Here is an 11,223-nt window from a genome sequence, read left to right as displayed (position 1 = left end):
AGCTGCACAGGGAAACATGCTCCTGCTGGCAGACACTTGAGGCAGGCCAGGGCACAACCATGAGCCACTTGCCCAGAGCTAGCACAGGCACAGCCTGGCCTCTGGGCTGCCCCGGGACAGCAGGGAGCCCAGAGCCCTGTGCTCTCCAGGAATGGCTCAGCTGCACATGCACCCTCCTGCTCCTCTGCCTGCCCCACAGCTCAGCAGCCCTACAGCTCCAGGGGCACTGGCAGCAGCACAGCTCATTGCAGGGGCACATGCAGGGCACAGCTGTTCCCTGGCAATGTGCACAGCCTCTCTGGGCTGCCACAAGACCCTTCCACCCAGCAGAGATTGGCCCAGCTCCCCCCTCACCTCTGTGTGAGGCTGAGCCATGCTCAGAAGGGGAGAAGTCAGTTAGGTGAACTCCCAGCCTTACAATCAATCTCTCCAAGGATCGATTAGGTATCCAAGGGTTTTTTACTATTCAGAAGATCACTCTGTTTTTATTTTTCATTATATTAGCATTACTATAATTCCTCTTAACTGTATGGAGCTGGCAAGGCAAGACAGAAAGCCTCTTCTACTTTGCTTAGGTGCTGCTCATTGCCCATCCACTACTTTGAAATCCCTTTCCTTCCAAACAGTTGGCAACCCACAGTGGTCTCCAGAATTTGACAATTACCCCTAGGAAGTAATTGCTTTCCAAAGCTAGTTTTCATGGCCTTTGCTCCCACTCAGTTCTGGGTTAGGTTTGTTTAGTTCCAAACTCATTCCATTTCTCTTCACAAGAAAGGAAGTGCTGGTACATGAAAAACGGCACCCCATGTTAGAAGTAAAAGAAGCTTTGCACTCCCCATTACAAGTCCCCAGTATTCAAGGACCCAAATATGCAGGGAACAAATCAGCTTTCAAATATTTCGGTTTTGCCCAGCTTCATTGCTCCTTGGCTTTATTCCCTGCTGTCTTCACTGCAGAGACCCAAACCCAACATAAACATGACCTGCTTCAAAACATGTCTGTTCACGGCAGTTAATAACAATTCAAAAAATTTTAGTGGAGATTACATAGGACAGATCATAAAATGAAACCCATTCTTAAATATGTATTTTTTTTATCCCTGAAGAATGGCTAGATCATTTTTAAAATTGCAACTGATAAGGTTTAATGAGTTAAGTAATTTCTAGTACAGAATTAGTCCAGAAAAAATGACACCTTACTTACTGAGCAGTACTATTCCCTAGCTGCATTAAGCATTCCAGCTTCATATCAGTAATTAAGGAGTCATTCCAAAGGGGCCATAGCCAGGATTTGGCAGAACTAACCCTGACCCCCAAACGGACCAGGGGATCTTATCCCTTGTTCTGCATCAGCAGAATTATTTCTCCAAGTCTCATCTCTCCTATCATTACACATCCAGAGATGCCAAAGGAACAACAGCAGCGTCATTGAGGCTTTCAACTTGAAAGCATTGCCTGACCCAGATGCACCAGAGACTGCATTTTGTCTGGCACAATTCCACTTGTCAGGGATCAGGCAAGGCAGGGACAGGGACAAGGCAGAAGGCATCTCCTGCCCCAGCCTCAGCCTGCAACACTGACACAGGCAGAGAGAGCCAGGGAAGAGATTTGTCACTGTGAACCTGCCATAGGTGGCTTTGGGCTTGTGCTGTCACAGGATGACAAACTCACACCCTGCGTAGGATGCATCCCTTTGGAAGGCTCTTTCTCCCTAACTGGAAAATTTATAAGGACATGCTGTCAGAGGTGGTTTCCCTATTTCTGCCAATACAATACCAGGCAATGTCCATGAATCTCCTTCATATCTCAAAGGGTTCCACTCAGAAACTGCCTCAATGAAAGGTTTTCTGCTTCATAAGCAGAGGAAGGAGTGGGAACATTTCTCATTTCATGCTAAATGCCTTCTTTATCCTACTAATTGTGACACTAGAAAGGCTGCAGGGAGATAAAAGCCATGTGCAGGATGGAGAGCAATGTTTTCTTGCCCTGCACTGCATCCCTATGGCTCCAAGGTACCACTCCAGCACCTGCCACTCAACACTTCACACTGGAGGAATTTTCATTGCACTACTGGAGCACAGTAACTGTGCTCTCAGAGAGTCCACTGAGCCCATCAAGAAATTGAAATTAATTTAAAGAAACTTTTAAATTCAATGGGTTTTCACCAAACTTTCCAAATGTCACCTGAGTCAAGACTACAATGGTCATTTTAGGACAGACATGCTCTGTACCTACCTGCATGTTCAGAGTTCTTTCCCTTGTTTATGCTGCTGGATTCTGGCCTGGAGAAAATGGAGGACAAAAGAACATGTGAGGAGGTAGAAAGAGAATGGAGAGAATGGGCGTAACATGAAAGGAGGCAAAACTTTTTAGGATGGTCACTATGATAAAGGAGCACATGCAACCCAAAAACCCAACAGGATGCAAATCTAATTCATTGTCCTGAAGCTTTCAGTTGCTGGAGTCACAGAGAGCTGGCCAAGCTCTGTATGAAACAATGGCCAAGGTCCAGCAGACGACCCATCTTGAGGTGCTTTGAAGCCCTGCCTCCTCTTCCCCACCACCACCTCTGCTCTTAGGGCATTGGTGTTGCCTTTGACATTGTGCTGGATCATCATAGATGGCCAAAATGGAGAATACACAGAGGTTTGCCTAAATACATGGGACACCTGACTGGGCAAAATGACCCCACGAGATGCGAAGAGAGAGCTGAACAGCACACTGCAGCAGCAGACACCTTGACTCACCTCATCTCCTGGGACTCCTGGAATTCCAGCTGAGGAGAGCTTGGCAGGGACCCTGCAGCACTGCCAAGAGGGGGACTCACTGCCCTGCGTATGGGGGGGATCAGAGGTGGTCCCAGTGACCCCTTCTTCATATTCCCACCACTGAAATACAGCAAGGAAGTCTGGAAAGAGTAGAACATAGTGATCAGATCAAGCATCAGCCTTGCCCCCATTCATGCCTCAAGACATTTAGCCATGCATTTAACTGGGACCTGCCAGGAAATGTCAAACTGATCGTCCAGCTTGGCCCAGGATGGGGAAGGGAACACGAAGTGGTGAGGGAGAGACCATGTCACACATTTGCCACCTCTGCCCTCGTGCTCACCCTCTGAAAGTGTGGCTGGCATTCCCAGCTGGCATTCACATGTTTGACATCAGGATGTTCTGGTGTGCCACTGCCTCCACTGCCCTTTTGGATGGCATGGCAGTGGCTTTAGATCACTGTTCTCTCCCTGCCCCTAAGGTGTCTCACAGCCAGTGCTGATCTCCAGCCAAGACCTCACAAAGCCATTCTGCAGGATGTCAAAACCTGCTTTTCTCAAGCCCCTCATTTCTTCTGCTGCTGCCCTTCCCTTCTACACTTCCCCAGCAGCCTTTGAGCCCAGGTGCTGCTGAGCTTTCAGCATGCTGGCTGCTCTCCAGCTCCCACACATCCATCATCTCAGGCTCCCTGGCACTGAGGAAGTTCAGCAGAGCTCCCCTGCCCTGCTGCTCTCTGCAAGCTCTCTGTCTGCCCAAGGTGCTCCAGTGCCTCCATGCCATGGCCAGGAATGGGGCTGGAGACAGCAGGGGCAGGTGCACACTCATCCTCAGTATCCCATCATTTCTGGCCCAGCTAAAGAGACAAACCAGAACCTGTTCAAACTTCACTGAAAGGGTCAGTTCCTGTCAGGGAAAAGTTCTCCGAGCTCTGCCAACAGCACATAAACTGAACATTTGCCACACAGGACTTTGCTTGGTCTCCTTACCTTACATCCTTTTCCCTCTGAACTCAGCTCCTGTTTTTTTCTCCTCTCCTCATCCCAGCCGGTGCCATTTTCCCCATTCTCCTGCTCTCTGCTGCATGTTGGGCTTGGCTTGGTACAAGGAGAGCTCCTCTGGATGGGAGGCAACGGCTTGGAGGGAAGGAGCATGGAGGAACTTGCTAGGGAAAACCTCTTGGCAAGAGGGTAGCCGGTCAGGCCTGCAAAGTGGAGACACAAAATAGAACAGAGGCCACAATGCAAACCTAAAGCATCTGAAACTCCATATTTCTTGGGACACATTTCCTGGAAATGTCTATACAGCTGCACAGGGAAACATGCTCCTGCTGCTGGCAGACACTTGAGGCAGGCCAGGGCACAACCCTGAGCCACTTGCCCAGAGCTAGCACAGGCACAGCGTGGCCTCTGGGCTGCCCTGGGACAGTAGGGAGCCCAGAGCCCTGTGCTCTCCAGGAATGGCTCAGCTGCACATGCACCCTCCTGCTCCTCTGCTGCCCCACAGCTCAGCAGCCCCACAGCTCCAGGGGCACTGGCAGCAGCACAGCTCATTGCAGGGGCACGTGCAGGGCACAGCTGTTCCCTGGCAATGTGCACAGCCTCTCTGGGCTGCCACAAGACCCTTCCTCCCAGCAGAGATTGGCCTAGCTCCCCACTCACCTCTGTGTGAGGCTGAGCCATGCTCAGAAGGGGAGAAGTCAGTTAGTTGACCTCCCACCTTTATCCTCAACACATCTAATGGGTGTGGTGCTCAAGGGGAATAATTTTTAATTATTGAGAAAATTTATTTGATTTTATTTCTCATGGAACTAGCCTGCATTTAATTCCTCTTAGCAGTATTGAAGTAGCAAGTTTGAAGGGAAAGGTAGAAGGCTCCAATGATAAAAAGGGGAAAAAGATTCCTTCTTGAGGCTGGCCTGTGAATCCACAGTAAAACTCTCAGAGTTGTTATGTTATTTCTCCAAACCACAAAGATCTCCAATCAAGCAGGCAGGCCTTATTGGCGTATCTGTAGCACTTTAAACCCACCCTCATGCTCAGACCCTATCAGCAAGCAGAGGAAGAATGGGAAATTAATCTGTAATGAGACCCAAAATTGATGGCAAAGAAAACAATGGAATTTGCATCTCATCACCCTGTCCAACCTGTGGTCAGTTATGGCTACAGTCCCTGTCCTGGCTGACAGTAGGAGTGATTTGGCTACTGTCAAAAATGAAAAGACAGAATAAACTAATGATAGAATGTTGTGATGCCTCAGGGCATCCTTGCAGGATCATCTGCATCTGTCAGCCACCTACTCTGACACAGAGTCTGCATTGACCACCACGTACCAGTTTTCTTTGAAATCTGGGGGGATTTTTTTCCATTTGCCTCTGGCGTTCCACCTCCTTTCTATCCTCACCTTTTCCTTCAGTTGTCTTTCCTTTTCCATTAAAATCCATGTTTGAACCCGTGCTTCTGCCTGGCAGAAGTGTCTGGGTTTGAGTTTAGGAATGCTCTCAGAGCAGTCAGCGCCGTGAGCTCGGTCCCAGCCTTTGAGCAAAGGCCGGGTTACTCCAATCGCTGTCACTCGGCACAGAGAGGCAGAGCCAGACGTGTCTGCTGCCACTGGCACCGTGTCCAGCACAACCTGCACCAGCCCAGCGTGGGGCTGCCCCTTTGTGACACGCTCACCATGGTTCTCTCGTTTCCATGGCTGCAAAACCCCACCCCAACTCCATCCCCTTCCATTCCCTTGCCAAGGGTAGCCAGCCCTAAGCCCAGCCAGGCCAGGCCTGAGCGTTTCACACTGTCTAGGTGTTATGAATGTGAACGAGACCAAACTTTCTCCAGAAAAAAGAGGTTCTTGTTTATTAAAATAGCTACAAGGAATGGAGTACCCAGGATCAGCCCAGGCACCCACACAGCAAGCCAAAAACAGAACAGTGCGCTAACCCCAAGTGCACTGCGTTGTCCCCAAAAAAAAACAAGCAGCCAAAACGAAGAACCCTGACCCAACTGAACCCTCCCCACCCAACACCCACCCCCCCCCCCCACCCCCACCCCCCCCATTTATAGCCCCTTTTGAGTCCAGGATTGGTCCATTTTGGATCCGCATGACGATTGGTCCATTTCCAGGTTTCTCATTGGTCTTAAACACCATTCATTCTGGACCAGGCATTTCTGCAGGGCTTCGAATGATTGGTCAGATCTTCCATCCAATCCATCTTTGACCTCGCCTTGCCCCACCAGACCACTGTTCCACCAAACCCTGGATGGACCCTTCTCCTAGCACATTCTAATAAGCCCCGCCCCCCCCTTTTAACATAATACAAATAATATAATTAATACAATATAATTGAACTATACCCTTATTTAACTTAACTTTTACCTATAACATAGGAAGGAGACCCTTTCCAAAGCTACTTTTCAGGGCCTTTATTTCTGTAATTCCTACTCAGTTCTAGGTTGCAGCTTGTTGGTGTGGGATTTTGTTTAATTCTCTTCACATCAAACAAAGTGGTGGGACACAAACAATGGCACCGGGCTCTCAGGACTCTAGCTAGTCAGAAGACCCCAAGATAAGTTAGAAAGTCTCTTTTCCCAGACAGGCAGTTAAAGAAGGAGTCAGAGCTCTTCATTTCTCAGTCTCAAGGTTGTTTCGTGTATCTTATCTATAAACTTATTTCTCCTGACCTGCCGAGGTCCGTTCAGCAAGAATGTCAGAGGCACTCTGCCTGCCTCTGAGGCGGTGTTATCTTTTTTTACTAAATACTATGTGTACAATGTTTACAATTACTTTCCAATACCTGTCATCTATGTTAGACAATTTTCTACTCTAAACCAGTCTAAATGTGCCAACATCACAGCTGAAGATTGAGGCTAGGAAGAAGGAAAAAGGACAAGGCACACCCAAATTCCTCCATCTTGGGACCCCAAGCCCTCATTCTAAAAGCTTCAAAAATCTATTTTTCACCCCGTGACAAGCTAACTATTATTCTACTGAAAATCTCATGGCTTGTAATTCTTCATATAAGGTTGGTAATCCTTTTTTCCAAGGGCTAGATCAAAGGCACAGGGGTCTTGGGCTCTGTGCCAAGGTCTCTGAGACCCCTGGGCAGGGGCTCCAGTCCTCCAGGGCAGCCAGAGGAATTTCCTGGGTTCTGAAACCGGGCAGTGGAAGTAAAAGCAGCTTTGCACTCCCCAGTAGATGACCCAAAAATCAGTTGGCTGAGAGCTGTAGGGAACAAACTGACCTTTCAAACGTTCCTCTTTTGCTTTGCTTCATTGTTCCCTGGGGTTTTTTTCTCTGCGTTCTTTATTGCACAGACACCCAAACCCAACATAAACATGATCTGCCTCCAAACATTTCTGATCCTGGCAGTTCCTGAAAATTCCAGATTTTCTTAATGGAACCGGCAAGGGGCAGTCATTCTGAAATACTCCCCAACAGAGCAGGTAAAAACAACTCATCCTTGACATCCTTGATTTGGCAGAACTAAGTCCAATCTATGGGACCCCTGGGGCTGATCCCTTTTTCTCAATCTGCAAAATTATTTCTTCAAGTCTCATCTCTCCTCTCTATTCAAAGAAGCTTTGCACTCTGCATTAGATGCCCCCAATGTTCAGTGGGCCGATATGATCAGTGTATCTGTAGAGTGTAAATTGGCCATGCAGAGTTCTCCTTTGTTGTTCAAGGCGTTTATTCCCACTTTCTTTCCTGCAGACACACCCAAACCCAACATTGCAACACAAAGCAATTCTTATTTGGACTGTCCCTGAAAATTCAAACTTATGCTCAGGGCGTTTCCCTGTCCCCAGGGACAGGCTCCAAGGCTGGGCTCTCACCTGCACAGAATGAAGAAGAGCTGCTGCCCTTGCCAGCGGCTCCGGGGTCTCGCCATCAGCGCTTTGAATGCAGCTTTTGTACACACTCTGCCTCTCTGAGCCCAGCAGCATTCCCAGGCATCAGCAGTGCTGCTGCAGGCCAACATCCCCCAGGCACAGCTGCAGCAAGGAGATTGCAACAAGGCCTGGCTGCAGGAGTCTCCAGCCTGCAGCAGCCCTTCACCTGTGGCGGAATCATCTTGCGCTGCCATGGGGGACCAAAGGGGTTAGGGGCTCTTTGCAGATGAGGGTCTCCTCCATGTGCTGCTGCTCACTGGGCTGACACAGCTGCTGGTGCCCTCCTCCACAGCTGTACCAGGAGCCTGTCTGGGAAAATAACACTGCCAGTGCCAGCCACCCATCCCTGCCATGGCCCTGGCCACAGGGCGTCCTGCCCACCAAACTGCTCCAGTCAGGTGATGTCAGACACCATCAAAATACATTCAAACAATGCATTTTCCACACTCTGGCAAAATCATGGCCATACAGGCCACATGCTGGAGGCAGACTGCTGTTGGCAGAATGGGGGAAGCCCCAGCAGCTGCTCTCCCCAGGCTGGATGGCCATGGCAGCAGAGGCAAATCTTTCACCATGCCCACTGCTGTGGGACCCAGTGCTTTGGACATGTTCCCACTGAACTCAGGCTGCAGCTACAGCAGCACCATGGCTTCACACATTTGATAACAAAGAGGAGGAATGGCATACAGGACTGCCCCAAGAGCTACAAAAATATGGGGTGAGGGAGGGGACAAGTGAGTTAGAATAGCTCATTCCTTTTTAATACAAGCAGGGATTTAAGCAGGGATACTGGGCTAATCATATTGGGGCCTGGTTTGTAAGCCTTGTCTCTAGCAATTCCCACCAGTCTGCAAGCATTTTTCACTACAAAGGAGTAGATAAGATTTTACAGCACATGCATGAGCAAGTCTGAGCCAGAACTCAAAGTACAAGACAAATAGTCCCAAATCAGCCACCCATGGGGAAAGGAAGAAGAAAAGCAGATGAAGCAAGTGCCATTGTGTCTGAATTGCCTCCATTTATCCCATCGTCAAACCTTTCTGAATAAAAGCACCTCAGTTCAAACACAGAGCTTAAGATCAAGGAATTCAAGTGTTTTGAGAGCATTAAAAGCCTGATTTCTATGACATTCAAGGAACAGTAGATGCTAAATTCCTTAAGAACACAAATGTGGGTCTATTTGGGACTGCATGCTTCCAAAGCAGGAATGGAGGTTTAGAATTGCAGAACTGTTTCCATTGGAAAAGACCTTTAAGATCATAGAGTCCTCCCAATAACCTGAGACCACTAACACTGCCAAGGCCACCACCAAAGCATATCCCAGGAAGTGTCGTGGGATGGGACATCCTTCTTGTCTCCTTTGTTCCCCAGGAGCCCCTTGAAAAGAGAAATGCCCACACAGGCTTTATCTGACTCCTTCCCAGCCACCCTTTCCCTCACTCCTGGATCTCATTTGCTCCACAGGCTTCACCATCTCGCTCAGCTCAGAGGAGCTCTCAGAGGAGAAAACGCTGCCTGGTGTGGGGTTGTCTGATCCCTGTCTCATCTTCATTCCATCTGCCCTGCTCCCTCTCCCATCAAAGAGACCAAAGGATCCCCCCCAACCCCACGGTGCTGCACCAGATCCCAGGTACGTTCCCTCCTGTGCTCCTTGGTGGCCCCGGGGAGGCTCCAGAGCCCTCCCTGTGTGCAGGACAGCTGCAGCAGCACCGCTGCGCCTGCCTGTGAGCAGCGCCCGAGGAGCAGCTGTGCCAGTTCAGAGTCTGAAACGGAATCCGTGCACACAAATGACAACTGGCATTTCAGGGCTGGCAGGAGAAGCTAAATCCACATGCTCGCTGCCCTTTCTAGCCATGGTCATTGGAAGAATTGCCCCTGCCCAGGAAGCTCTCAGGTGCAAGAGAGGAGCAAAAGCCAGGTGTTTCTGAGATGCTAGCTGCCAGTGCCTCAGGTTTTCCTTCCAAGTTCTAAGGGGTTTGTACTATTTTTACCATTTCAACACTTTCTGTGCATCCCTGTGAGTGAGTAAGCACCACACCCTCTCCCTCAAAGCCTTGAGGTACTGCCAAAGCAGAACTTGTTCATGCTCTTTTCTCCTGGTGATTTTATAATCCCATGCAGACTCTGATAGCAAAGCAGTGCTGTAGAGAAAAGATTGGAATCCTGGGACACTTTTTGGGTGGGTGTTTGAATCTGCTTTTCCAGGCCTTGGGCTGAGCAGGGTGAGGCCGAGGCCTGGGGCCCTCCAGCTGGTGCCGGGAGCCCCCAGGGCAGCGGCGAGGGGCGGCCCTGAGGGCGGTGCAGGGGGTGTTTCCCCAAGCGGGCGGGCGGGCGGGTGAGCAGCGGGGAAAGGCGCCCTGGAGGCAAGGGCAGGCACAAGGGCCCCGGCTCTCTGCAGTGTGGGCGGCCCAGCGCCAATCACTGCTCCCGGAGCCGCCGCCAGGGCCGTGTCTCCTCCCCACCGCTGACCCTGCACCTGCAGCGCTGCCGCCGGCTCTGCCGGGCTCCCCGGCATGGACGGCAGGGACGTGGCCATGCTGCAGCGGGGGCCCAGCAGGGACACCCAGATGGTACCAGGGCTGCAGCTCCTCTCCTGCAAGGAAAGGCTGACACAGCTCGGCTTCTTCAGCCTGGCAAAGAGACTCAGACTTGATCGAGCTGTGGCCTTCCAGTACCTGAGGGCAACTTACAAGAAAGCTGGACAGGGACTTTGTACGAGGGCAGGCAAGGACAGGACAAGGGAGACTGGATCCAAATGGAAAGAGAGTAGGTTTAGGTAGGGATTCAGAAAAAAGCCCCTCCTGGAACAGTTTGCCCAGAGAAGGTGTGGATTTTGAGAAGAGGAAATCAGGAGAAGAGTGAGAGGGAGAGAAAGATCCACAGTTGGCCTTGGATCCAGCACCATCTCAGCTGCTCTGAGCTCTGGGGCCATGGGAGGTGTCATTGTTTTCACATCCAAAAACGCATTCAGTAATGGGTTCCCCCTCCCTTCATCATCCCTGAACTTTGGCTGTCTCGTTTCACACCCCAGCTCCCCAGTCCCAACCCCAACCCATCCCACCCCTGCTGGACATCAAGACCCACTTCCCAAGCCGTATTTCCCCCATTTCACACCACCCAAACCCCATCCCACCTATCCCATCCCACCCAATGCCCATCTCACCCTTCCTGATTTGCAGCACACTTCCCCCAATCCTCTTCCAACCCCATTCCACCCTGAGGGGCTGTGGAATCGAGGAATTTTGGGCTGGGATTGAGTAGTTTTCAGTGGCATTGAGTGGTATTGAGGGGACAGATTGAACCCTCTCATCTCTTTGAGTGCCAAGAAAGGGAGATAACCACATCAAATACTCCCAAAACCCCCCAAGTATCTCCCTGAATCCCAGATTCCCCTGAAACACTTGTAAAAAGTGAGGCTTTAGATGCCTTCAATGAATTTGTTGATTTTTCCCCCAATTTTGACTGTTGTAAGGGATGAAGATCAATCAAAAGAAAATTAGGACCTTAACAATGGGATAACTAGCCAAGTGTCTTCCCAACTCAGGTCACTGGGAATGTGGGTCTGAAGGGCTC

The sequence above is a fragment of the Melospiza melodia genome, unplaced genomic scaffold (genome assembly GCF_035770615.1).
Source record: "Melospiza melodia melodia isolate bMelMel2 unplaced genomic scaffold, bMelMel2.pri scaffold_51, whole genome shotgun sequence".
Taxonomy (NCBI): domain Eukaryota; kingdom Metazoa; phylum Chordata; class Aves; order Passeriformes; family Passerellidae; genus Melospiza; species Melospiza melodia.
Note: the sequence above shows the minus strand (reverse complement) of the source record.